We start from the raw sequence: 25,307 nt of genomic DNA, 5'->3' as shown, positions 1-25,307 counted from the left end.
ATCCAAGTCTTTCACTATTCTGTTTCACTATGTGCGGCCTGTTATCCTTTGCAACTTTTTAAGACATGCATTAAAATCATTCCAGTAAAGATGAGCTACAGTTCAAATTGCAGTAAAATGAATGCGAGGATACAACACTGAAACATTATAGCGTGACTGGTATTATTATCAACACAGATTGGTTCACACATCATAATCATCTCCTAAATTAGTCTTTTCTCCTCAATCCACAAATAGCTTTGGTAAAGGGAAGCAGTAGGCTATAACTTCATTACAGATGAATAGAAAGAAATAATGGAAACACAAGAGTCTGCAGATGCTAGAATCTTGAGCAAAGTACTGGAGGAACTCAATGCAACTGGCAGCATCTGTGGAGGGAAATGGACAGACACTATTTTGGGTTGGGAACCTTTTTGTAATCTCGGAGACGCAACATGGCTTATGGGTTTGTTTTTATCCAGTGTCAAGCCACGTATGTCTAGCAATTCCGGTGCACCTTACTGGCTGCCCAAATTAGTTCAGCACTTGGGCACTGATGAAAAGGCACGTCACACGAGAAAATATTTAATCCCATAAGACTCGGGCATGGAAATCATGCCTTGGCCCTAGGGTTACAGATACTGTGAAAATCCAGGTTGAATATCTGCAGTAGTACATTATCACATTACTCCAGCAACAGGGTGACTTTCATTTGCTTAACATGCTTAGCAGCACGATGCCAGTAACTTTCTTGACAAATGCTTTCATGTCATCCCCTGCAATGTGAAGTGTATAATTTTGCAAACCTGCAGTTTATATTGAGCTTGTTTGAAAATGGATATTGATTTGCAGTTTTCGTCAGAAAGGACTTACGTTTCATTGTTTCTGATGTAGAAGCAAAGGCACTTATAGTATTCATTACACACCAACACAGTGGAATTACTGAGTCTGTTTCCTGTTTGTAATGACTATCAGGAAGTAGGCTTGGCGATCATTGTTATATTTTCTAGTTGGAGAATCAAGCTCCTGTATTCAACTTGTTGCTAATTATTATTGAACCAAATAGTTTAGATCATTGATGTTTATGGTTTAGCTGTGGAAGATACTCACAATTTGTATATCAGTTGGGATCCTATATTTTCAAGAGCAGCAGACTATTTGAAGTGCAGAGATCAGGAGCTATTGCACACCTTGGGCATCATATCTGGGCTTTTTTCAGATCGCTAGGCCGAGATATTAAGCCCATTTATAAAATGTTGCTAGAATCTTTGGGCGGCACAGTGGCGGCATGCATAGTTGCAGCCTTACAACACCAGAGACCCGGGTTCGATCCCGACTACAGGTACCATCTGTACGGAGTTTGTTCATTAACCATGTGACCGTGTGGGTTTTCAATAGTTTCCTCCCACACTCCAAAGGCATACAGGTTTGTAGGTTAGTTGGCCGCGGTAAAAAAATGTCAATTGTCCCTAATGTGTAGGATAGTGTTAGTGTACAGGGTGATCGCTGGTCAGCGTGAACCAAAGGGCCTGTTTCCGCACCGTTTCTCTAAAGTCTAAAGAATGAAAATGCTCAGCTGTAGTTTCTGACTTAAAATCCAATATGGTGATAATGACCAGAAGAATTTTGAATAGTTAACATAAGTTGCAGACAAGAGGCATTATTCTTACACTTTTGTTTGAACGGTTCATTATGGCAAAAAAAAATTTAAATGTTGAGGTTGGGATGTACTTCCTGAATTATTGAAAGATTTGAGTGCAAGCTCAGAGCATCCTTCTTGTTGTAGTTTTGTCTCTCCCGATCAATGGTGCATTAATTTGGGGTCTGAAGAATGATTTCGACTCAAAACATCACCCATTCCGTCTATCCTGAGATGCTTCCTGTCCCGCTGAGTTACTCCAGCATTTTGTGTCTATCTTCGGTGTAAACCAGCATCTTCAGTTCCTTCCTACACATTCCTTTTGGGAATTGTGCCAAGTGTACTGGAGGAAGATTGTTTCTTGTTCTCTGTCAAAGCCACTTTAGTAGTGTTGGCTTTGCTATTCTATTATATATATAAAAATTGCTGAGAATATCGCAGATTTCCAATTGAACATGTACTGAAAAATAATGGGTCAGTGGGAAAAATAACTTAAGAAAATCTCATCTTTTACCTGTGTTCACGTTGTTCCAGTAAGTAGTGCAGTGATAGGTTAAATGTCACATAACATCAGCTGTCAAAACATCATAGTGTAAATGGCCCAATATTTGGTGAAGTCTGCATGTTTTTGCATGCTGTGGCTCTTGAGTGCTGTTATGAAACAACTGAATTTGCCTAGTCCTATTGCTTTGTTGATGTTTGTGAAGACTTCCTTGAGAGTGTTTGGCCAATGTCCAGCGCAATGTTTCTTGCGCCTACCACAATGGTCCAACAGACCTTGACAACTTGCAGCAGTTGCCCACCATCTCATCGCCAAATCGCAAACGGCACCAGATCTGAGGGAGGTTTATGAAAGCTCCATTTCCCTTCATTAATGGCCATTGTGTGCTCTCCAGGAACAGCAGAAAGAACAGAATTATCGCATTATGGCACATTCCCAATCTTGAACTCTTCTCCTTGACACTGTCATTCCCATCCTTGCTATTCATCGATCCCTGCACCCCCCTTCCTCACCAATCACTGAGCAGAATATTGGTGCCTGCTGATTTGCCTCAAATGAAAGAAATCCTCCTCCCCGCACACCAGCTATCTGCCATTCAGCAACCTGTAGATCTCCACATCTCATCTTCTCAGAGCAGCTTCCTTTTCTCTGGCAGTCCACTCACTCCCCCCACCATTTGCCCACATCATCAACCCAGCTTACAACTTAGCTCCTTTGACCCATCCAATAGCCCCATCTTCTTCCAGGAGACAGTCCTCACCATCTAACTAATGGAGGAGTGATCTGGTCTTTTTCCCTCTCTCACTCATAGTCATAGAGTTATACAGCATGAAAACAGGACCTTCAACCCAACTTGACTACGCTGACCAGCATGCCCCATCTATATGTCCCACATGCTTGCATTTGACCAATAACCCTCTAAACTTGTCCTATCCATGTTCCTGCCTAAATATTTCTTAAACGTTGTTAGTACCTGCCTTAACTTAAAGTTGCCCCTCTGGTTCCTATTAAATCTTTTCTCCCTCATCTTAAATCTCTGCTTTTCATTTCCCCAGCTCTAGGTAAAAGATTCTGTGCATTTCACTATCTATTCCTCTTATGATCTTGTACACCTCCATATGATTAATCCTCATCCTCCTGCACTGCAAGGAATAAATTCCTAATCTGCTCAATCTCTCCCAATAGCTCAGTATTTCTTAAAGGGAGAGATTGAGCAGGGTAGGACTATTTTTGTGTAGTATTTCATCCTCAACTACCTGCCCCCAAACAAAGCACATCATGACACCCACCCAATTCTCAAATCTGCTACAGAACTGACACAATATGTTACCACTTGGAATTGAGATCAAATGAAACAAGGGAATAATTCTGAGCACACCATCCAATCTGACTACACAGAATCAAAGGACAAAGGACATTTATTGTCACATACACCAATTGGTGCAGTGAAATTTGAGTTACCATGCAGCACACAAGTAAGATAAGCATAACACTTTAGAATAAAACATAATAAAACACCCCACCACAGTGGAATCAACTTTTCCCACTGTGAGGGAAGGCACCAAAGTTCAGTCCTCTTCATCAGTTCACCAGTGGTCGGGGCCTATGGAGGCCTGCGCAATCGCCGCTATGGGCCCGATGTTTCAGGCCCTCGAACACTCTCAGCGGCCTGGAGCCTCCGAATCAGCCGCTTCCTACCGGAGACTGCGGCTTCCAAAGGCCGAGCTGGGTGGAGATTCAACGCTGGCGACGTGGCTGTAATCATTTTCATGCCATAGATGGGTTGCAGAGTTAGACTCAGCACCAGAGATCAGTGCAGTTGAAATAGAATGGGCTGGAAAAGGCCTATATACTTTCACCATTGCTACCTCATTATTACATCGCTGAGTCCCTTAGATGTATAGTGATATCATGGCTGGAGATATAATTTTTAAATCATCCTGATTTTGATTTATTGCTGTTTTCATATTCCAGCGCCACAATCTTTCCTTATTGATTTTCTTACTAAAATAGGTCATTAACCTATAATAATCGTATTCAAAATTCAAATTCCAATACTACTCAAAACATCAATCACTTGTTTAAAAACGGGGAAGATCTGTAGCCAGCTGCAGCCTTATTTTGTGAAGGAAATTACAGTACAGACTTGTATTTCCTTGACAACTAGCATGGCTGGCCACTGTTGTAGGTTACTGCTGTCATTTCTAGGGCATTTGAGTTTTCCGGAGAAACAAACATGACCTTTAAATCAGCTCAAAGATCCTTGTGTTCTAATTTGCAAGTACAAAGCCTTGGCATCTAGGTTGTTTTATGCTTGCATTGTTTTCTCAGGTTGTGTCATCTGTTTATTTAATAGTACACAGAATCCAATCCAGACCAGCACAGGAACAGACCCTTCAGCCCACAATGTCTGTGCCGAACATGATGCCGAATTAAATTAATCTTCAATGACTGCACATGGTCCACGATTCACCATTCCCTGCATATCCATGTGCCTATCTAAAAGCCTCTTAAATGCCGCTATCTTTTCTGCCTCCAACATCATACCAGCCATCCACCACTATCTGTGTAAAACAACATTCTCCACACATCTTCTTTAAACTAGAAAATCTTGACTGGGATAAAAATTCTATACCAGACATAGGAACCATCCGAAGGGGCGACGTTTCGGGTCAAGACCCTTCTCCAGACTGATCACGGGGAGAACGTACAAGGCAGTTTGACTGGACAAGTGCTCAAACTTGGGAATCAGAGTTCCACTGATCTTTGGTGTATGTTTTTGAGAAACCAGTTCATGCTGAGAAAGGTAATATTAAACATGAGCATTAAGGAAAGGGTTAAATTAACATGAATCGATTTGATTTATGTTTTAAAGTATGTTTTTAATGTTTCTTTGTGTGTTTTGTGTGGGGGGTGGTGTGGGGGGGTGAGGGGGAAACCGTTTCGGCCGCCTCCTCCATGGAGAGGCGACTTTTTCCAGGTCGCCTCCCCGTGGCCTAACAGCAAGGATCGGCGCGGCCTTTCCCGGAGACGCGCCCGGGGCTTCAGCGGTGGGCGCAGCATGGACTCTCGGCATGGAGCGGGCGAGCCCACGCTGGGGCTCGCTGGAGGGGAGCACTCCGTTTCGCTGACCCGGGGCAGCCGGCAGCCTGAAGCCGCGGTCTGCAGAGTTTCAGCTGGCGCGGCGTCTACAGCCCTGGATCCCTCGTGGGGGACCCGGGGGAAGAAGAAGCCATCACTGCCGGCCCGCGGCCAACTTCTACCACGGGCGCGGTGGTGACTTACCATCACCCCTGGGGGGGGGAGCTTCGACCGCTGGCCCTGCAGTCTGCGGTGCTTCTGGCTGCGGCGCGGCGGGAACTTTAAACTTTAAATCTTCGACCGCCGGCCTGCGGCCTACACCAACTTAAATCCGCGGTCTCCGGTGGGGAAAAGCCGACTCTGGACTTACCTGGACTTGTACCTTGTCCTTTTACCATCTGGACGCCCGCAGCGACGGCTGCGGAGGGTTGAGGTCCCGACCACGGGGGAAAATGGAGGAGGACTGGCCAAATTGTGTGCCTTCCACCACAGTGATGAATGCTGTGGTGGATGTTTATGTTACATTTTTAATGTGTTTTTGTGTGTGTTCTTTATAATTGTACCGCTGCTGACATATTCACTTGCACTTATGTGCAATGTGAGAAATAAACCGTATTGTATTGTATTGTATTGATTAAAGAGCTGTAGAGGCTACTAGAGGGGCTAAGGTTGATTAGCTGGGCCTTGGTTGGGGCTAGCCTCCATTGCTGTTGGTGCCACCATGTGGTGCTTTACAATGAAACTCATTTACTTTACAAGGCAAATTCATTTATCCATGTTTAAGAAAGAACTGCAGATGCTGGAAAAATCGAAGGTAGACAAAAATGCTGGAGGAACTCAGCGGGTGAGGCAGCATCTATGGAGAGAAGGAATAGGTGACGTTTCTGGTCGAGATTCGGAGGGAGGATTCTCCCTCCTTCCCCTCCCCCTTCCCAGCTCTCCCACAAGCCTACTGTCTCCGCATCATCCTTTCTTTCTTCACGTCCCCCCCCCCCCCCCCCACATCAGTCTGAAGAAGGGTCTTGACCCGAACCATCGCTTTTTCCTTCTCTCCATAGATGCTACCTCACCCGCTGAGTTCCTCCAGCATCAACCAGGGCAGCCCAGTGGCGTAGCAATAGAGTTCCTGCCTTACAGCGCCAGAGACCCCGGTTCGATCCTGACTACGGGTGCTGACTGCACAGAGTTTGTACATTCTCCATGTGACCGCATGGGTTTTCCCAGGATGCTCCAGTTTCCTCCTACATTCCAAAAACATATAAGTTTATAGGTTAATTGGCTTGGGTAAAGATTGTAAATAGTCCCTAGTGTATAGGATAATACTAGTGTAGGGGATCGCTGGTTGATGCGGGCTGTTTTTGCTCTGTATCTCTAAACCAAACTAAATTAAAAGTCTAATGCAGCCCGGACTAATGATTGAATTACATAGAACATACAACAGTATAGTGCAGGACCAGGCCCTTCGGCCCACGATGTCTGTGCCAAATGTAATGCCTAGCTAACCTAATCTCATCTGCCTGTACATGATCCATACCCCTCCTATCTTTCACATCCATGTGCTCATCCAAAAGCCGCTAAATGCTGCCTCCACTACCGTAGCTGCTTCCACTACCTTCCCCGGCAGCACGTTGCAGGCACCCACCACCCTCAATGTAAAATAAAAACTTTTCCTGAATTGTCGGCAACCTTGAACCATATGACTAGTTGCTTCACTGTACAATACCTTCACTGAAGCCTTACTAAGCCTGGAGGAAAATATTCTCGCGTCCTTGATTAGATTGTGTAAGAATAAATATTTCCAGGTTCAATCTCTTGCAGAGGTTTTAATTTAGTTTAGTTTAGAGATACATTTTACATATTTTCTGTTGAAGGATACTTGCATCCCAAACTAATTAGTTTTGAAGTTACATTATTAAGTGGAGATGGGTGGTAGCCATTTTCATTCAGTGTGGCAAGATTCCATAAACAGCACTACATTAAATGGCTGGTCATCTGTTTGTGGTGTTGATTGAAAAAGGTGTTGATAAGGAAAACAACCTTGTTGTTCCAAGTATGGTGTCATGAGTTGTTCTTTTTCTTTGTTGGCTATCTGAATAAATAAGCAGGACTAAAGTTTAAATTGTCATCTGTTCTGTGGCACCTCTGATAATACAGCACTTCGCCTGTAATGCTTGCATTGTGCGTGCGTGCTTGCACCCAGCACTAACGGGGCATTGAAGATATCTTATTGAAGCCCATTGCAGCCTAAACTGAACTGTCACTTGTCTGAAAAGTTGTAATGCATATGGAAAGAGATGGAGACAGGCAGATGTTTGGAATAGCTAGCATTATGCTGCTATCAAACAATCGTTTTGAAGAAGTGTCCCAACCTGAAGCGTCGCCAATCCATGTTCTCCAGAGATGCTGTCTGTCCCACTGAGTTCCTCCAGCACTTTCTGTCTTTTATTGTAAACCAGTATCTGCAGTTCCATGTGTCCACAAACAACCTTGTGTTAGGTTTTACCAATGCAAGTTGTTGTTCTCCGAAGCTGTTAGTTTTATGCTCAGCTTTTCCATTTCAACTAGCTCTTGGAAAGGTTTATATATCTTTTGATGTAAGTGACAGGATATACTTCAAATTTCTTCAAATTTAAGTTGGGACGTTCCTTCCTAATAAAGTCCAGTTGTTGTGACCCTCATCTCTTTTGGCTTCACGTCATTAAGACTTTGAAAATGTTGAATCATCAGAGTGATATTGCTGGCAACGTGATATTGATCTCAATTTGCACTGTGGAAATAATCAGGCTTGTGGCCAGTGTCAGAGGCATTATCTAATTTTAGTCCTGAATGGTCCTCTGTGCCTTCCGAATGGAGGCGATTTTTTACGCTAGCTAAAGGTATGTGACTGGAATCCTAATATACTTAATGAACTCAATAAATATCTACAAATCTTCCTTGTATACTGATCGAGAAAATGTACCCGAAGTGCATACAAGCCTGTTGTTGATTGGTGTGATTTTCTTTTCCTCAGGTGCTCACAGTTTAGTTTAGAGATACAGTGTGGAAACAGGCCCATTGGCCCACCGTGTCCGCACCGACCAGCTTTCCCCGCACATTAATACTATCCTACGCACAGCACACTAGGGTCAATTTTTACATTTATACCATTTAAGCCAATTAACCTGCAAAGCTGCACGTCTTTGGTGTGTGGGAGGAAAGCGAAGATCTCTGAGAAAACCCACGCAGGTCACGGGGAGGTAGACATAAAATGCTGGAGTAACTCAGCGGGTGAGGCAGCATTACTGGAGAGAAGGAATGGGCGACGTTTCGGGTCGAGACCCTTCTTCGAACTGATCACGGGGAGAGCATACAAACTCCGTACGTCTAGCACCCGTAGTCAGGATCGAATCCGGGTCTCTGGCGTTGCAATTGTTGTGAGGCAGCTAATTCTCCCGCTGCGCCGCCATGCCCGCACTACCGTTCTCTTTGCCTTGTTAGCAAACACAATGATGGAGCTTTATATGGGACTGCAGTGAGCAGAGACCTGTATATTCCATTTGATTGCTCATTCTGCAAAGCAATAGGGAATGAGCCCATGTTGGGTACATTGTTGTCATATTGCCAATGGGAAGAAATAACATTAAAATTCTAGTAATTGGAATAATAAATGTCAATATATTTAATGTGAATACGGTACACTGTACCAAATAAACAAAGAAGGCTCCATTGAAATTAAAAATGTTGAGGTAAATTTACCATCATGTTGAACAATCGTATACAAATTGCTAATAATCATATACAATTTTAACAGTCAGTATTACATAATTTTGTTTCCTCAAGTGCTCACTGCTCTCCTTGCCTTATTGACTAACACACAATGATGAGCTTTATACAGGACTGCAGATATAATTTTTTTTAAAGTGATACTAGAGGGACACAGGGGGGCACAGGGGGGCACAGGGGGGCGAGAGGGAGCGTGAGGGGGGCAGAGAGGGAATGGGGGGGGGGGGGGTGGTAGATAGGGGGGGGGTAGAGTTTGAGGGGTTGGGAGGGGGGCGCGTCATCACAGGGGAGGGCCGGTTCCTGAACGCAATAATCCCTAGCTCCGGGCTGCAAAACGCACCCGTCCCCTACCCGTTGCCCCCATGGGAGGCAGAGAAGGAGCGTGAGGGGCACAGAGAGGGAAGGGGATAGAGTTTGAGGGGTGGGCCCGAGATCAGAGGGAAGGGCTGGTAAATCTCTACCGGAATATGTAAAACATTTTCCCGTTAGCGTGTCGTTTCTTCGAGTAGATGTGATCCCACACAAACAAACAAATAAACACGTGCACGCACACACACACACACGCGCACACACACACACAAACACACACACACACATACACACACGCACACGCACATCCAAGATAAGAATTTTATAGTTATAAGGATAAAGATAGTAATAAATATTGTCAATCCTTATCTTGTCTAGTATTTGTTCCAAAATGGTAAAATATTGGCAGTTGGCTAGATGTGGGGAAATGACTTTGGTGTCGGGGCGTCCTTGTGTGGTCCAAATTCCCCTCATTTTCTTCACTTCCTCTTCGGCTCCATCTTCCCCTACTTCTAATTCCCCTCCTCTTATCCCTCCTTTTCCTCCACCTCCTCTTCCCCTTCCCTTCCCCCCCCACCCCCTCCCCCCCCCCACCTCCTCTTCACCAAGGCAAAACAAAAAAGCTTTTCACTATACCTCGGTACACGTGACAATAATAAACTAAACTAATCTTCAGCACCACTCTGAAGCAGAACAAGGTTGTCCCCAATGTCCTGGCCCTCAACTAACATTGGCGTAACGGATTACCTGAGCACCCTGGCACTGCTTAGTGTGGGAGTTGTCTCTGTTGTCACCCTGCCTGGTTTCACGCATTACTGCAGTGAGAACACTTCACACAAGCAGTGCTTTGTTAGCCGCACAGTAATTTGGGAGATCGTGAGTTTGTGAAAGTCTGAATGTTTTTATTAATTTTAAAAAGAATTGTGATGCATCACACACGTTCATATACTTGTAAATGCACATTAGTAGTTAGCTCCAACAGAACAATTGCTTGTGCCACTCGCAATTGCAAAATGAAACCATTCAGGTAAGCATGTGGTTATTGAGTTGTTCCAAGCTGGAGTTGTAAAGAGTGCCCTCATTCAGGAAACCGTCTGCACTCATACCTCCGATGTCTATATAGTGACCCAGCCTGAACATGTGGAAATCAATGTGTTGGAAGGAACTGCAGTTGCTGGTTTACACTGAAGATAGACAGAGGGCGGCACGGTGGCGCAGCGGTAGAGTTGTTGCCTTACAGCAAATGCAGCGCTGGAGACCTGGGTTCGATCCTGACTACCGGTGCTGTCAGTGGGGAGTTTGTACGTTCTCCCCGTGACCTGCATGGGGTTTTCTCTGAGATCTTAGGTTTCCTCCCACAATCCAAAGACATACAGGTTTGTAGGTTAATTGGCTTGGTAAATGTAAAAAAAAAATGTCCCTAGTGGGTTAGTGTTAATATGCGGGAACGCTGGTCGACGCGGACCCGATGAGCCGAAAGGGCCTGTTTCCGCGCTGTCTCTAAACTAAACTAAAATGCTGGGTCAGGCAACATCTCTGGAGAAAAGGAACAGGTGACATTTTGGGTCGAGACCCTTCTTCAGACTTAGAGTCAAGGGAGAGGAAATTAACAGTATGAAAAGGTGCAAAGAATGAATTGAATGAAAGGTGTGAAAAGAATAAATCAAAGCCAGCACCGATGATCAAGGAAAGGTGGAGCCCACAATGGTCCATTGTTGGCTGTGGAAAAGATGATAACGAGGGGGATATGAACAGTGAAACTAAGCAGAACGACAGTGAAACTAGCAGGATGACTGGTGGGGAAGGACGGAGCGAGAGGGAATGCAAGGGTTATTTGAAATTAGAGAAATCAATATTCATACCGCTAGGTTGTAAGCTGCCCAAATGAAATATGAGATGGAAATCTATAATGTCTTGAGTGAAGGCTCATCTAGCTAAGATGATTCTCATGGTTGAACCGCTGCCTGTGATTGTACCTGAAGAAAACTCAATGCCTGGCACATGGGAATGAAACTTGAGAAAATGTATTAGTGCCTTCATATGGATCAGATGATGTACAATAACTGAAATTATACTGATATTTGATCCTTCTGTACATGAAAACAGCAACAGAGATGAAGCTTCAGCAACTGCTATGATTCACCCAAGGCATAACAAATAGCCAAGGGGTGCAATTATGTAAAGCAATGTTAGGCTCAGAATGTATATATTTCTTTATACATGATGGAAAATCTGCAGGAGAAGAATGATGATGTGACCCGAGTCATGATCTTCCTAAGCTCATGGTAATAGAGCAAATAAGGAGGCCAAAATCACAAGATGATCATAATAGTCGAATCTCTATGGGGATTCCCCAATCTTTCCAAATTCATCAGAAGAAGTGGATTTTGAATAGTGCTGTATTTCATATTTTTTACAGCACATTTTTTATCTTGATGGTGGGCTACAAAAAGGTACTCTTTGATGGGCTTCCATTGCTTTGTCATGCTATTTTGCGTGTCGCTGCGACCTGCATAGCACTGAACCGTGCTCTAGAATGGGCCAAGGTTTGCCCAGGAACATATGTAGGCTATGATTTTGCATTAAGAACAGTCATGAGGCTATTTAATTCAATTCTTGTTGTTATTCATAGAGTCATAACGCCATAGAAACAGTCAGAGTCATGCAGGAGTGTTTGAAGACACTGAACCTGTACTCGCTGGAGTAAAGAATGAGGGGGAGAACTAATTGAAACTTACCGAATAGACATATGCTGGGATAGAGTGGATGTGGAGAGGCTGATTCCACTAGTGGGAGAGTCTAGGACCAGAGGCCATGGCGTCAGAATAAATGGGGGCACTTTTAGAAGGAGATAAGAAGGAATTTCTTGTCAGAGGGTGGTGAATCTGTGGAATTCTTTGCCACAGAAGGCTGTGGAGGACGAATCAATGGATATTTTTAAGGCAGAGATTGACAGATTTTTGAGGATGCCAGGGGTTATGGGGCGAAGGCAGGAGAGTGGAGATGAAAGGGAAAGATAGATCAGCTATGATTGAATGGCGGAGTTGACGATGGACCGAATGGCCTAATTCTGCTCCTAGAACGAATGACACTCTGTTCTTATAGAATAACAGGTTTGATCTGGACTGGCATGTATTTCTACCCTCCCCCTCCCCTTACATTCTTCCCCTCTGCTTCACACTTCGTAACTCTTCCATCCATTTGCCTCACACCTTTTTTTGTCATCTCTGGCCTTTGTCCAACCATCTGCTTATCAACCCCTCTCCCTCGCCTGTGTTCATCTATTACCTGCCACGCTTTGTCCTGCCCCTCCTCTTCTAGCTTTCTTTCTCCCCCCCCTCACAATCAAGGGTCTCAACCCAAAATGTTACCTATCCATGTTCTCCAGGGATGCTGCCTAACTCGCCGAGTTACTCCAGCACTTTGCGTCTTTGTTTTCTAGGTTTGAGAATAACTAATTTACTCATTGCATCTCATGTTCTTAAATTCTATCTGAAAGTGGCAGAATTGAATGCTTATAAAATGGTAGCATTTATATAGCAAGTTGAAACAACGAAATGAAATGTTTCCAATAAGTTTTCTTCAGCTGATTTGACATCAATATTGCAATCGCCCTTTTTTTTTAAAGTACTTATTTGTTAATTTGGTTTAGTATTGCTTTCCATAATTGTTGGCTCTGATGGAACGCAGGTGAACGTGCAAAAAGAAATGCAGTTATTACCAATTTTAGTCACATTGCATCATCGCTCTTCCATAACTTAGCTGAGCAGTTCCAACCACCATGCACATAACAAATCAGAAGGAAACAATAGATCCATCTATTGTTTGGCAGCTTGCATTTGTGAGTCAGATCAATTCATGCGGCAACAGCAAACAGTCTTACCAAGTGTTTGTGCTGTAAGTGACGCAAGCATCTGCTTTGACACTTGAACTGAAGCCCCTTGTTCCATGTAGTTGTTTCCAGGTAAAACATTGCTATTATCATCAGATTTCCTTGGATACAGTTTCAGGCTCAGAACTGTTTTTAAAGTAATGCCAAAGACTCTAAACACAATTTCAATTAAGCCAGGCAGTATTACTATTTTATCAGTGTCGATGTCATGCTGCAATATCTTAATTATTTGTTTCACAAGTTACAAATTATAGGAGTAGAATTAGGTCATTTGGCCCATCGAGTCTACTCCGCCATTCAATCAAGACTGATCTCTGCCTCCTAATCCCATTTTCCTGCCTTCTCCCCATAACCCTTGACCCGTTCTAATCAAGAATTTGTGAATCTCTTCCTTAAAAATATCCACTGACTTGGCCATAGCCCTCTGTGGCAATGAGTTCCACAGATTAACTACCCTCTGACTAAAGAAGTTCCTCCTCACCTCCTTTCTAAAAGAGTGCCCTTTAATTCTGAGGCTATGACTGGTCCTAGACTCTCCCAACATCCTTTCCACATCTGAATCTGAGGAAGGGTCTGGACCCGAAACATCACCCATTCCTTCTCTCCAGAGATACTGCCTGTCCTGCTGAGTTACTTTTTGTGTCTATCTTTCCACATCCACTCCATGCCTTTCATTATTCTGTAAGTTTCAATGAGGTCCCCACTTCACCTCCTAAACTCCAGAGAGTGGAGGCCCAATGCTGTCAAACGCTCATCATATGCTAACCCACTCATTCCTGCAATCATTCTTTTAAACCTCTGGAGCCTCTCCAGAGCCAGCACATCCATCCTCAGATATGGGGCCCAAACTTACTCACAGTACCCCAAATGATACTGTCCGAACTACTGACCAGCGCCTAATAGAGCCTCAGCATTACATCTCTGTTTTTGTATTCCAGTCCTCTTGATATAAATTTCAATTCCACCCCCTCTCTCCCCCCAACCCTCTCTGCCCCCCTCTCTCCCCACTCCTGCATGCTCTCTTCTGAAGACAATGGCTATCTTGCTGAGAATTGGGGCAGCACAGTGGTGTAGCTACAGTTGCACTCCCACAGCTCCAGTGGCACGTTCAATCCTGACCACCAGTACTGTCTGTGTGGAGTTTGCATGTTCTACGTGTGAGTTTCTTCCCTGTGTTTAGTTTAGTTTATTGTCTACCGAGGTACAGTGAAAAGCTTTTTGTTGCATGATAACCAGTCGGTGGAAAGACTATACATGTTTACAATAGAACCGTCCACAGTGTACAGATACATGATAAAGGGAATAACGTCAGCGAAAGAGAAAGTCTTGTAAAGTCCGGTTAAAGATAATCCGAGGGTCTCGCCAGTGCTTCAGCTTCCTCCCGCCACCCAAAGGTGTAAGTTGCCCCAGTAAATGGATGCTTTATGGATGGTGCAGATTTAGTGGGCAGCAGGGCCTGTTTCCATGCTGTTTGTCTCTATGACTTTATTTCATATCGCACACTGCTGCAACCTGGTGCTAATGGCCTGCCGAAGTGGTCATTATCAACTTACACACTAACAGTATTTCTCTGTGCACTTCCAGCATTAGTTTAAGGCCACCATTACCATTGGAAATGTTGCTCACCAGTAATATGCACAGAAATGCCATTGAATGCAGGAAACTGTACGTGCAGTAGCTGAGCTCAGCAGCAGGGTGGATAACCCTCGACCTCTCGAACTTTGTATTCCAGGTATTACTTCCAGCTGCAGCCCAGTAGATCGTAGATCTTTAACAACCTTCACCTTTGGTCATACATTGATCATGACTCGCGCATCATTCCAGTGATTCAATGTCTCTGTAATAGGGACTTACGGCATGCACTGGGAATCAGCCCAACTGCATCCAAGAAAATCATTAAATGGTTCTGAGACAGATTTATTTGTCAGAAGGTCAGAACCACACAAAAATCAAAACTAACAATTTAGTCTCAGCTTGGGGCATGTGAGTTAATTGCGACATGGTGCTGCTGTGCTTCCCTCAAGTATCTCGTGTAACTACTGTCTTTTAACCACAAAATAGACAGCTTAGTACAAGTAGACTCCATGTAGCTAACCATTGCTTTGAGAAAGAGTTTTGCATTGAGAACCATTACTAATTTCTGTCTAGTTTTTGTGGTGCCTCTTCCAATAAACTAATTAAGTTTGGAGTTATTATATTATTGGGTTCCTAACCTATTTTCCATTTTCTTTGCATTTTTGGCTTACACCTTTCAAGTTACTTTGAAGGCAAGCTCCTGATATCCACATTCACTGCTAAATTCTCGCAGAAAGCTCTCGTGTGCTCTGGGTGCTAAACTGAGAACAATCTTATAGTTCATTGCACTCGCTGATCTAATTCACTCCTTGTTTGGTTTTAGTTTGGTTTAGAGACGTAGCGCGGAAATAGGCCGTTCTGCCCACGAAGTCCGTGTCGACCAGCGATCACCCCATACACCAACACTATCCAACACACTAGGGCAATTTACAATTTTTACCAAAGCCAATTTACTACAAAGCCGAAACCTACTGTACGTTTTTGGAATGTGGGAGGAAACTGGAGTTCCCGGAGAAAATCAATGTGGGCACGGGGAGAACGTAGAAACTGTGTGCAGATAGTGTCACTTGCTCGTTCTAAGCTTTCCTCCCAGTCTAGTTTCAGTCAAAAATCACTGAATCAAGCACTTGAACAACTAATCTTTATTTTGACAAAGAGCAATTACAGTTCAACTACTATATCTATCCCACCGCGGGTTCGATCCTCGTATCTGCCTGATCAAGCACTCTAGGCCTCTCTCAAACAGAGACACTCCAGAAGTTCATGCAGTCCCAAGCGCTCTCCCAGAAGATCGACGCTGGACCTTGTGGTAGTGGACTTTTATATGTCCCGGGACGTCGAGGGGCCAAACCACATGGGGGTGGTCTCTTAATAATACAATTACAGATATCGATTAGCCCCATATGTAACAGACATTTCCCTAACCCAATAATACAGCAGCTCAATACATAGTATTCAAACAGGACTTCTCAAGGAAGCCAATTTAGAAACATTTACCCTGATCTGCAAGAAACCCAGATACGGCTCAATACCTCATCCAATCAACACTTGACAAAGTAGAACTCTGCAACATTATTTACAATTATTTACAATGTCTGGTTTGCAGCCATCCAATCCATTCTATACATTTTGCACCTAATTGATAGGGCCTGCAGATGTTCTTATTCTTTTCTTGCAACTTGTATCTAGGCTCTCTACACGCTGGCAGTGTACCACTCTGCAGCTTGTCCTAGTTCTGCAGAGAGCAATTCCAAATTGACCAAATCTCCCAGCAGCCCTGAAGCTTTACCCCATTTTAAAGTCCTAACCTCTCCAATTTAACCAGGATTAACATTAGCACCCGTAGTCAGGATCAAACCTGGGTCTCTGGTGCTGTAGGCAGAAACTCCACCGCTGTGCCACCCCAAATATGGAGCACATCACAAATGTGCATGTCATCTTTGCTCAGGGGCCATGCTAATCTTCTCTATCGTTCCAATAATTTGAAGCCAGTGGAGTAACCAAACTGGAGTTTAACATCAACCACAAAAGTGTGAAGTAGATTTATGAAATAGTAAAAAAAAACCTGCAATCAGCAGGAATATAATGAAAGAAATGCTTAGCTGTGCCCTTGAGAGGCAAGTAATAAATAGTTTAGCCATTGCACTAAACAATTACGTCAGCAGCATTCTCATTAGGCAGCTCCCGAGGCCCTGAGGCTTGTTGGGATCCGAGGGAGCGATGAGATGTGAGGAAAGCCTAGTGCAGTATGTGCGGGTCCTGCCAACTTCACCAGCAGGACCTCATTATAAATGATTTACTTTTGGCCCACAAGCGGCAGCTGGCTGGTTGCCGGCTGTGCAAACCAGGGACAGGAGAGCGACAAGGGAGCCGGTGGGGTTACCTTCCAGGGTTGAGGGTGGGCCTTGCAGTGGGCACCATTGTTCCCGTTGACACGCACAAAGTGCCTTGCAAAGCACTTCTCTTCCTGAGGTGGAAACACCTGCCTCTCCCTGATTGCTGGCGTTCCTGAGCACCGGTCAACCTGTGTGGCACTAGTTAAATTTAATTCTGTTCCCAATTGAAAACACATAATGAGGCCTCCAGCGACATGAAGTGTCGATCACCATCTTGGAAATGGCAGCAGGAACGTTGATTTAGAGACGCCCATTAATAAAGTCCAAGCTGCCATTACGATGACCTCCCTGACGTCACGGGAGGGTCAGTGCAGAGATCCTGTCTGTGTTAATACAGAAGGTACACACAATTGCTGGGGAAACTCAGCGGGTGCAGCAGCATCTATGAAGCGAAGGAAATAGGCGACGTTTCGGGCCGAAACCCTTCTTCAGACTGTGTTAACTGTGTTAATACAGAGATCCTTTCCCTTTGACAGAACATTTGGTGCAAATAAACCCCACATTTGAACAAATTCCACAAGATGTTTGGAGTTAAATCGCATGGCTTGCCAACCCATCCTCCCCTCCCCATTGGAAGCTGGGGCATAATTGACTGAACAAAGCCTGCTGACAATTATGCGGAGATGAAACAAGCCATCATTTCTTGTGAATGAAAAGTTTTTAATCATTTATACTTTTCACAGACAAAACAACAAGAATTCCGATCAGGCCCGCTGCCAGAGAGAACACTTCATTTAGCTGCACAGCTAACTCAGCACAGATTGAGAAGCAAACCTGATGCTATTTGGATAGCTGAGCTGCTCTGCCATGTTTTGCAGAACCATCAGGGTAGTCAAAAAGGCGTGAGCCACTCCCACCCGTAGCTAAGCAGGAAGGGCATTGGCAGTCTCAGTGCTGAACTGTACCCCAATCCCCGTTCTATGTTGAGCTAACTCTTCTCCCCACATTGGTCTCACCATCTGTGCATTGGGAACTGCATCAGGGTTTTTCACTGCATTCAAATATCCTGCAGCTGCCATTACAGTCAATGTTCAGAGTCTTCAGGGTGTCATGATCAACGGGGAAGAGTTAGGGTGTCTATGGACATTCAGCAGTACTAAACCTAAACTAAGTCTGGGATCATGGAGGCTCCTTCAATGTCATAATGGTGGACACTTCACCAGTATCAGGATGCTACAGCCGGCATCCACGGGGACCGACTATGGGAGTTAGTGTGTTAGAGGGGACGGGAGCTTGGAGCTGTGGGGCTGGGGGAAGGGGTGGGAGAATGCTGAGAGGCCAAGATCTCAATCAGTGGGAGGCTGCGGAGCTGTGAATGGAGCCATGATTGTGGTCAGGTAGTTGGGGGAAGGGGATCTCCTCACAGTACAAGGGATGCTCAAGGTTTCCGTCTCATGCTCAGACAACTGTTCCCGGCCCATAGAGTATCTTGGGAAAACACTTTGACACTAAATCAGCAAGAGGCTCCCTGCTGTTAGTGGCCAACAGCGGCTCCTAATTAGGTGGAGAGTAGAGTGGCATTGACAATCGGATCATTCAAACTATACACATATCTAAAACCAGTGACGGAGTGCTGCAGATGGCAGAACTGCTGCCGCACGGTGCCAGAGACCTGGATTCGATCCTGACCTTGAGGGCTGCCTGTGTGGAGTTTGCACATTCTCCCTCAGACCGCGTGGGGTTTTTTTTTTGCATGTTCTGACTTCCTCCCACATCCGAAAGACATGCAGGTTAGAAGGTTCATTGACCCTCTGTAAATTGCCCCTAGTTTGAAGGGAGTGGATGTAAAAGTGGGGTAACGTAGAACGAATGCAAATGGGTCGGCGTGGACTCGGTGGGTTGAAGGGCTTGGCTTTCATTTTTGTATCTTTCAATCTTCAAAGGATGCACCGTCTACATTTCCTTTAGCTGACGCCTCACCTCACACCCCACCCTCAGCTCTAGCTGCTTCCAGGTGCGACAAGTTAAAATTGGAGCCAAGCTATCTACAGGATGGGATTGGTAGTGGTCTTCCCCATGCCCATTAGTTGAAGTTTCAACGCTTTGGTTCATATACAAAGAATCCCATGTTCTCTTCAATATGCAAAGTACCTGCAGGTCCCAATGAGACTCTATGATGAAGACACTTTGCATATTGGTCCTGAATGGCTGACCCCTTATTTGAAGATTGTCAATCCTGCTTCCAGTCATACCCAACTGGAAGAAGCATCATCCCTGTGTGTCCCTGAAGAATTTTGAATGTTTCAATGTGATTATTTCTCATTCTCTAAAATCTAGAAAGTACTTGCCTAATGGGCTTAACCACTTCTCACAGGATAAGTATCCCATCCCATCCCATTATTCAATCCGGCAGCACAGTGGTGCAGCAGTAGAGTTGCTGCCTTTCAGCACCAGAGACCGGGTTCGATCCTGACTATGGGTGCTGTCTGTATGGAGCAGGTACATTCTCTCTCTGACCGCGTGGGATTTTTCCAGGTGCTCTGGTTTCCTCCCACTCTCCAAAAACTTGCATGTTTGTAGGTTAATTGGCTTTGGCTCAGTGCCCTTCCTTAACAAAAGAGATGTCAACATTTTCCTTATCATTGATATCACATTTGCAATAAGCAGATTAGAGTCAAAACTCTTTTTTTTCCACATTCATTTGTTGTTTTTTCTTTTGTTGCACCTATTCTCTCAAAGACTTCACATATTCAAGGGCCAATATAGTTTAATTATCAAATGCACCAGGAACAGAACAATTAAATTCTTGCTGTAGCTTTACAGACCCATTCATGTAATAACATAACTAATAAATATATAACAAATCAATAATACTTAATTTTAATAATCAAAATTTTAATAATTTGTAATACTAGACGACCAGATTTAGTGCAATCTTGCCATTGAGTTCCCATGGATTACAGAGTTGCTTTATTTGGATTTAACCTGTCTTGAGGGGAGAGCAGTTCATGACTGCAGATTGACTCGCAGGGATTGTTGGCAACAAGTTTTTCCCCTCCTCCCTCCTCCTTGTCCTTCGGTGTCTAGCACTATACATTGTTGAAATGTATCTGCAAGACCATGGCAACGGTGATTGTAAGAGACAATCCCTGGTTCTTACAATGGGGGAGCAGACACAGGGACATTCCAAACATTTGCTCTTGGATCTGGCCAGGAATGTGCCCTTAGGCTTCTGAGCATATCGGCACCTATTGTAAGCAAGAACACTGAATTAACCCATTATATGCTTAGTCAGATGGTTTCAGTAAAAAGAAGAGAATTTCCATCACAACTTAAGGAATTCCATTAATTTTTTGAAGTGCTTATTAAGATCTTGGCTTAAGTAACTGACCTGGTCACCTAGGGAGGATAAATGTGAAATTCACAGGCTATTTGTACCACAAGCAGCCAACGCAACAACAGCCTGAAGTTTATGCTGACGTTTGACACAATGATGTAAAACATGCTCCACCATGTCACTGTTTGTGTTAAGTTTCCAAACACTTAAAACTGCATGACCCCATTTAATTAAATGTTAATCAACTTTTGGTTCCCTTGGCATGAAGTATTTTTCGGAATCTTATTGTCCTTACAAAAGAGTGAAAGGTTCGCCCCACACGCCTACTTCCATTGTGCCCGAGACCTCGGGCATTGCTGAATGAAACTCGCATTTCTCAGACCACACTTGGAATATTGTGAGGAGATTTGGGACGCATATTTGAAGAAGAATGTGCTGGCATTGGAGAGGGTCCAGAGGAGGTTTACAGGAATGATCCTAGAGATAATTAGGTTAGTGTATGAGGAGTGTTTGATGGCTCTGACCCTCTGGAGTTTAGAATGATGAGGGGAGATCTCATTGAAACTTACCGAATAATGAAAGGCCAAGATAGAGTAATTGTGGAGAGGATGTTTCCAGGAGTGGGAGAGTCTAGGACCAGAGGGGACAGCCTCAGAATAAAAGAACATACCTTCAGAATGGAGATGAGGAGGAATTTCTTTAGCCAGAGGTGATGAATCTGTGGAATTCATTGCCACGGAAGGATGTGTCATTGGGTATTGAGTATTTTTGAAGCGGAGATGGATAGGTTCTTGATTAGCAAGGGCAACAAAGGTTATGGGGAGAGGGCAGGAGAATGAGGTTGAGAGGGAAAAATAGATCAGTCATGATCGAATGGCAGAGCATACTAGATGGGCTGAATGGCCTAAATCTACTCCTGTGTCATGATATTAGTGTGTAGATAGTGTTTATTTCAGCATAATGCAATCGAATGCTCACCATAAGATGCACAGGAACCAAGCAGCTTAATGCCTGTTTTACCCAATCGCTTTACACGAGGTGATTCCTCAAAAATCCTGCATGCTTTAAAGTGAATTGAAAACTCCCGTTAAGTGATCTGTTTACTTTTTGGAACACTTTAATTAACTTTCCTCCGTGAACTGTATTGTAACCAGCTGCTTCCTGAGATTTATCATTGCGCTGAGTGCCAATAGTGTGTAGTGAGAACCCCTTCACCAGCTCATTTTGTTCATATTCAAATTGAGACAGTGCCCGTGTGGTGCAGGCTCTTCATACTGAAATCCGGGTTCACCTGAGAGGGTATCACTCTGTGGAAGCTTGCCATTGCGATATGCAGCTTACCTTTTTAACTCTGTTCCTGCTGCAGCTTCGGTTTGAGGGAGGGACCCGATCTTTTGAGGAAGGATCATGATTCTGTGGCTATCAGAATCAAACTCTCGACTGCAGTTGATGACAATCTTGCTCTTGCTGTAACTTGTGACCTCACAGACCACCTTATTGTGTCTCTGAGTGTGGTCGTAGAAGGCTGACCTTCCTGCTGGCTGCAAAAGACCCTTTGCATTTACTTTACAGAGTTCTAGTTTAATTGCATAATTTAAAAAAAAAACAATATCTTTATAGAATTGCATCTGTTTTGCATTTACTCTGATTAGGGGTTAGCCTTGGTTAGTTTTTGCAGGGAGTCATTTCTGACTCCCACTTGCAGATCTGTCTGGAGTTCAAAAGAAAAGGTTTGACTTTTTTTTAACAAAAGTGTCTTCAGTCTGGAACAAACTTAAGAAGCTGCAATCCTTTGGCAGGATCTGCCAGACACTGAGTTCACCCTGGTGGTTACCTTCCCTTTTCAATGTCCTCGAGCTACTCACAGGTTGATTTGTTCCCAAGGCCTATACAGCTGTTGCACAGATGTCACCAGTTTGGTTTTCTTTGCAGATTGCATCCTGTCTGTCTCGTGTTTGTACTGCATCCAAATAAACTGTTCAATCTCCAATGTTCCAGCAAAAGCTTTCTTCAAGAGACCTGTCGGAAGTCAACGGTTTGGTGTTGCATTTTACAATTTCACTTTCTGGAAACTTCCATCATTGTAACAAGTTACATTGATTCCCCTGTTTTAATTATCTACCTTTATTCTTTATTTTCTCCTCCCTACTCACTGGAAAGCACAAATGCAGGTTCTATTGGTACCTGCATTGGCAGGGGAGCAGCACTCAATATCTCCTTCCCTCTCCCCATGTCCAAGATCTGCTGAGCAAATGAGGAGTGATGATGGAAGGTTTGAATGATAGTCAGAGTCATGATGGCGGAACTGGTAGGGAGCTGGAGACCTCAGAAGTGAAGAGCAAGGGTCGGTAGGTGGGTGACCCAGGGTAACGCCTCCAGTGTTTTCAAGGTCAGATGCATGAGGTGCCTGTGTGACACAAATATGGCTGGACGAGAAGATGGATATCGGTTCACAGTAGATCTAGTACCCTGCTCCAGTACATCGAGAGCATGAGCTGTCCGGACTTTGAATAATGGCACCAAAAATGGCGGCGCCTGCATGTGTGATATATGCAAAAAATAATTTACTGTGCAGTTGCATATGTGACAAATAAAACACCGTTGAACAAGTCAGAAAGCTCCTGTGATCCTTGCAGCCTCATAAGGAAGCAGTGAGTTTCCACAATTATTGTTGAGATCTGTCCCTGATTAACTTGCGCTCAGCCCATATCCAGCTCCTTCCTCCTGTCACCATGTCCCTCCCGCCGAAATACATCATTGGACTATAAAATGGTTAAAGCTCGATTCCGATGGTCAGTCCCCTTGAATGTCTGACGACAGTCCAATCCTATTGAAACCAGAGATTCTTCTGAAAATTATTCCAGAATTGCAGCTAAATAAATTGACTGTCACGTCATTGGAAGTAGCAGAAACATCTCTTCCTACTCCTGTTCATCTGAATATCCATGGTCATGCATTTTGTATCCAAGGGCTTTGGATACCAGATGAGAGCGTGGATCCTGACTAATGAGTGAAGCTGCAGGTATTAACAAGCTGGTTCTCCTCAGCATTTACTGAGAATTGATCATAGGATTGTCCATGCTTGAAGAGTCAAGAATGTTTACTTGTTTTTTGTACCAGCAATAGAACAATGAAATTCTCACTTGCTGCAGCCTAGCAGGTCCACTAACATAATAACACACATTATAACTATACAATACCTAATAATGCATCAACTTAATAACCAGTAATACTATGCAACCGTCATAATAGTGCAAAACCGAAGTCCACAGTGCAACCAAAACAAAGCCATAGCTGATCATATTTGGTGAGTTAGTGTTGTGTGGTGTTCAAGACCCTGGGGGTAGCTGTTTTCAGTCTCTAATACCTTCTTCCTTTGCTTCTGGATGTTTGAGTTAACAAACTAGACTGTGATGCAGCCTTGTCAGTATGCTCTCTACTGTACACCTGTAGAAGTTTGATGGAGTATTTGGCAATAGACAAACCCTCCTCAATTTTAAGGAAGTCAAGCTTTCTTTTTGATTGCATCAATGTGCTGGGCCCAGGGCACATTTTCAGAGCTGCGCAAGCCCAGGAACTTGAAGTTGTTGACTCTCTCCACCACCGTCCCATCAATGAATACAGGTTACATGGATCCACAACTTACCCCTCCTGAAGTCAACAAGCAGCACCTTGGTCTTGCTAACATTGTTGTTCTGTGGTTCGGTTGTTCAGTTAATCATTGCCTTAACTAGCTGAACCTTTGTAGGACCTCGGTTTTTCTTGGTATGAAGTATGTGCATCAAGAATTAACTTGTGGATTGATTAACTGGTGTTATTCAGTTTGGTTATTAACTTTTTGTAATCTTTACCTACTGAATCCACTCCATGAATGGTACCAAGAAGGTAAATGAACAATGGAATTAAATTTCAAATAACTATAAGTGAAACAATAGCTATCACAAATGAAAAAGAATTGGAGTTTTACATTAGCACATTCTTGTGAGATGATGAGGAAGGGCTTCGATCCAAAACATCACCTATCCATGTTCTTCAAGGATGCTGCATGAACTGCTGAGTTACTCCTGCACTTTGGGTCCTTTTGTGTACTAACCAGCATCTGAAGTTCTTTGTTTCTATTTTGATATTTTGGTTCTTTATTCTTTTGGATATTTTGGCAGATGCTGTGTTATCTTTCCAATAAGCAGATTCATTGTTTGCAAATTAGATTCATATTTTGACTGTTACGATTTGAAAATGAAAGTTTCAAGAAAATTACTTCCACTGCTCTGACCCACCTCTATGAATAATTGTCTCCTTGTTTAAGAAGGAACTGCAGATGCTGGAAAATCGAAGGTACACAAAAATGCTGGAGAAACTCAGCGGGTGCAGCAGCATCTATGGAGCGAAGGAAATAGGCAACGTTTCGGGCCGAAACCCTTCTTCACACTTCAGACTAATTGTCTCCTTGTTGCTGGAGGAAGTTCAGGGCAGAGAATGCCCAAGGAGAGGATTTTTGCTGGTAATTTTCACTCCAGTGTGTTCACTCCCACCCAAGATAGACACAAAAAACTGGCCTAACTCAGCGTGTCAGGCAGCATCGCTGGAGAGAAGGAATGGGTGACGCTACGGGTCGAGACCCTTCCTCACTCAGACCACTGGGGCAGACAGTGAGCTAGTGCAGGCAGGTCACACAGTAAACCATGTACTTTACTGGAAACACTTCTCTTTTACAGAGTCTATTGAATAAGCGTTGGCAGCAGCAAAACTCATGGACAAAATTAGTCATCTTTCTCCACATAAAACCATGACTATTCCCCTTGCAAGTTACAGTGAGCGTGGAATAATTGTGCAAGACAAATTCAGTGTGTAAAAGTATTGTCAGTCACTTCGTACAGTAAGGTCTCCACTTGTGA

The 25,307-nt window shown here is 43.9% G+C and overlaps 1 protein-coding gene and 1 non-coding gene across 4 annotated transcripts in view; one reads left to right on the top strand and one right to left on the bottom strand.

Moving 5' to 3' along the window:
* The window catches only part of cdc42se2 (CDC42 small effector 2), a 189,031-nt gene that overhangs the window by 43,105 nt on the left and 120,619 nt on the right, over window positions 1-25,307 (top strand). The window lies entirely within an intron of this gene.
* LOC116971669 lies at window positions 16,643-16,748 on the bottom strand. The gene has a single exon (XR_004411548.1). It is a non-coding gene; the product is annotated as a U6 spliceosomal RNA (small nuclear RNA).

The sequence above is a fragment of the Amblyraja radiata genome, chromosome 3 (genome assembly GCF_010909765.2).
Source record: "Amblyraja radiata isolate CabotCenter1 chromosome 3, sAmbRad1.1.pri, whole genome shotgun sequence".
NCBI lineage: Eukaryota > Metazoa > Chordata > Chondrichthyes > Rajiformes > Rajidae > Amblyraja > Amblyraja radiata.
The sequence above is the reverse complement of the archived record's forward strand: the minus strand, read 5'-3'. Positions and strand labels throughout refer to the sequence as shown.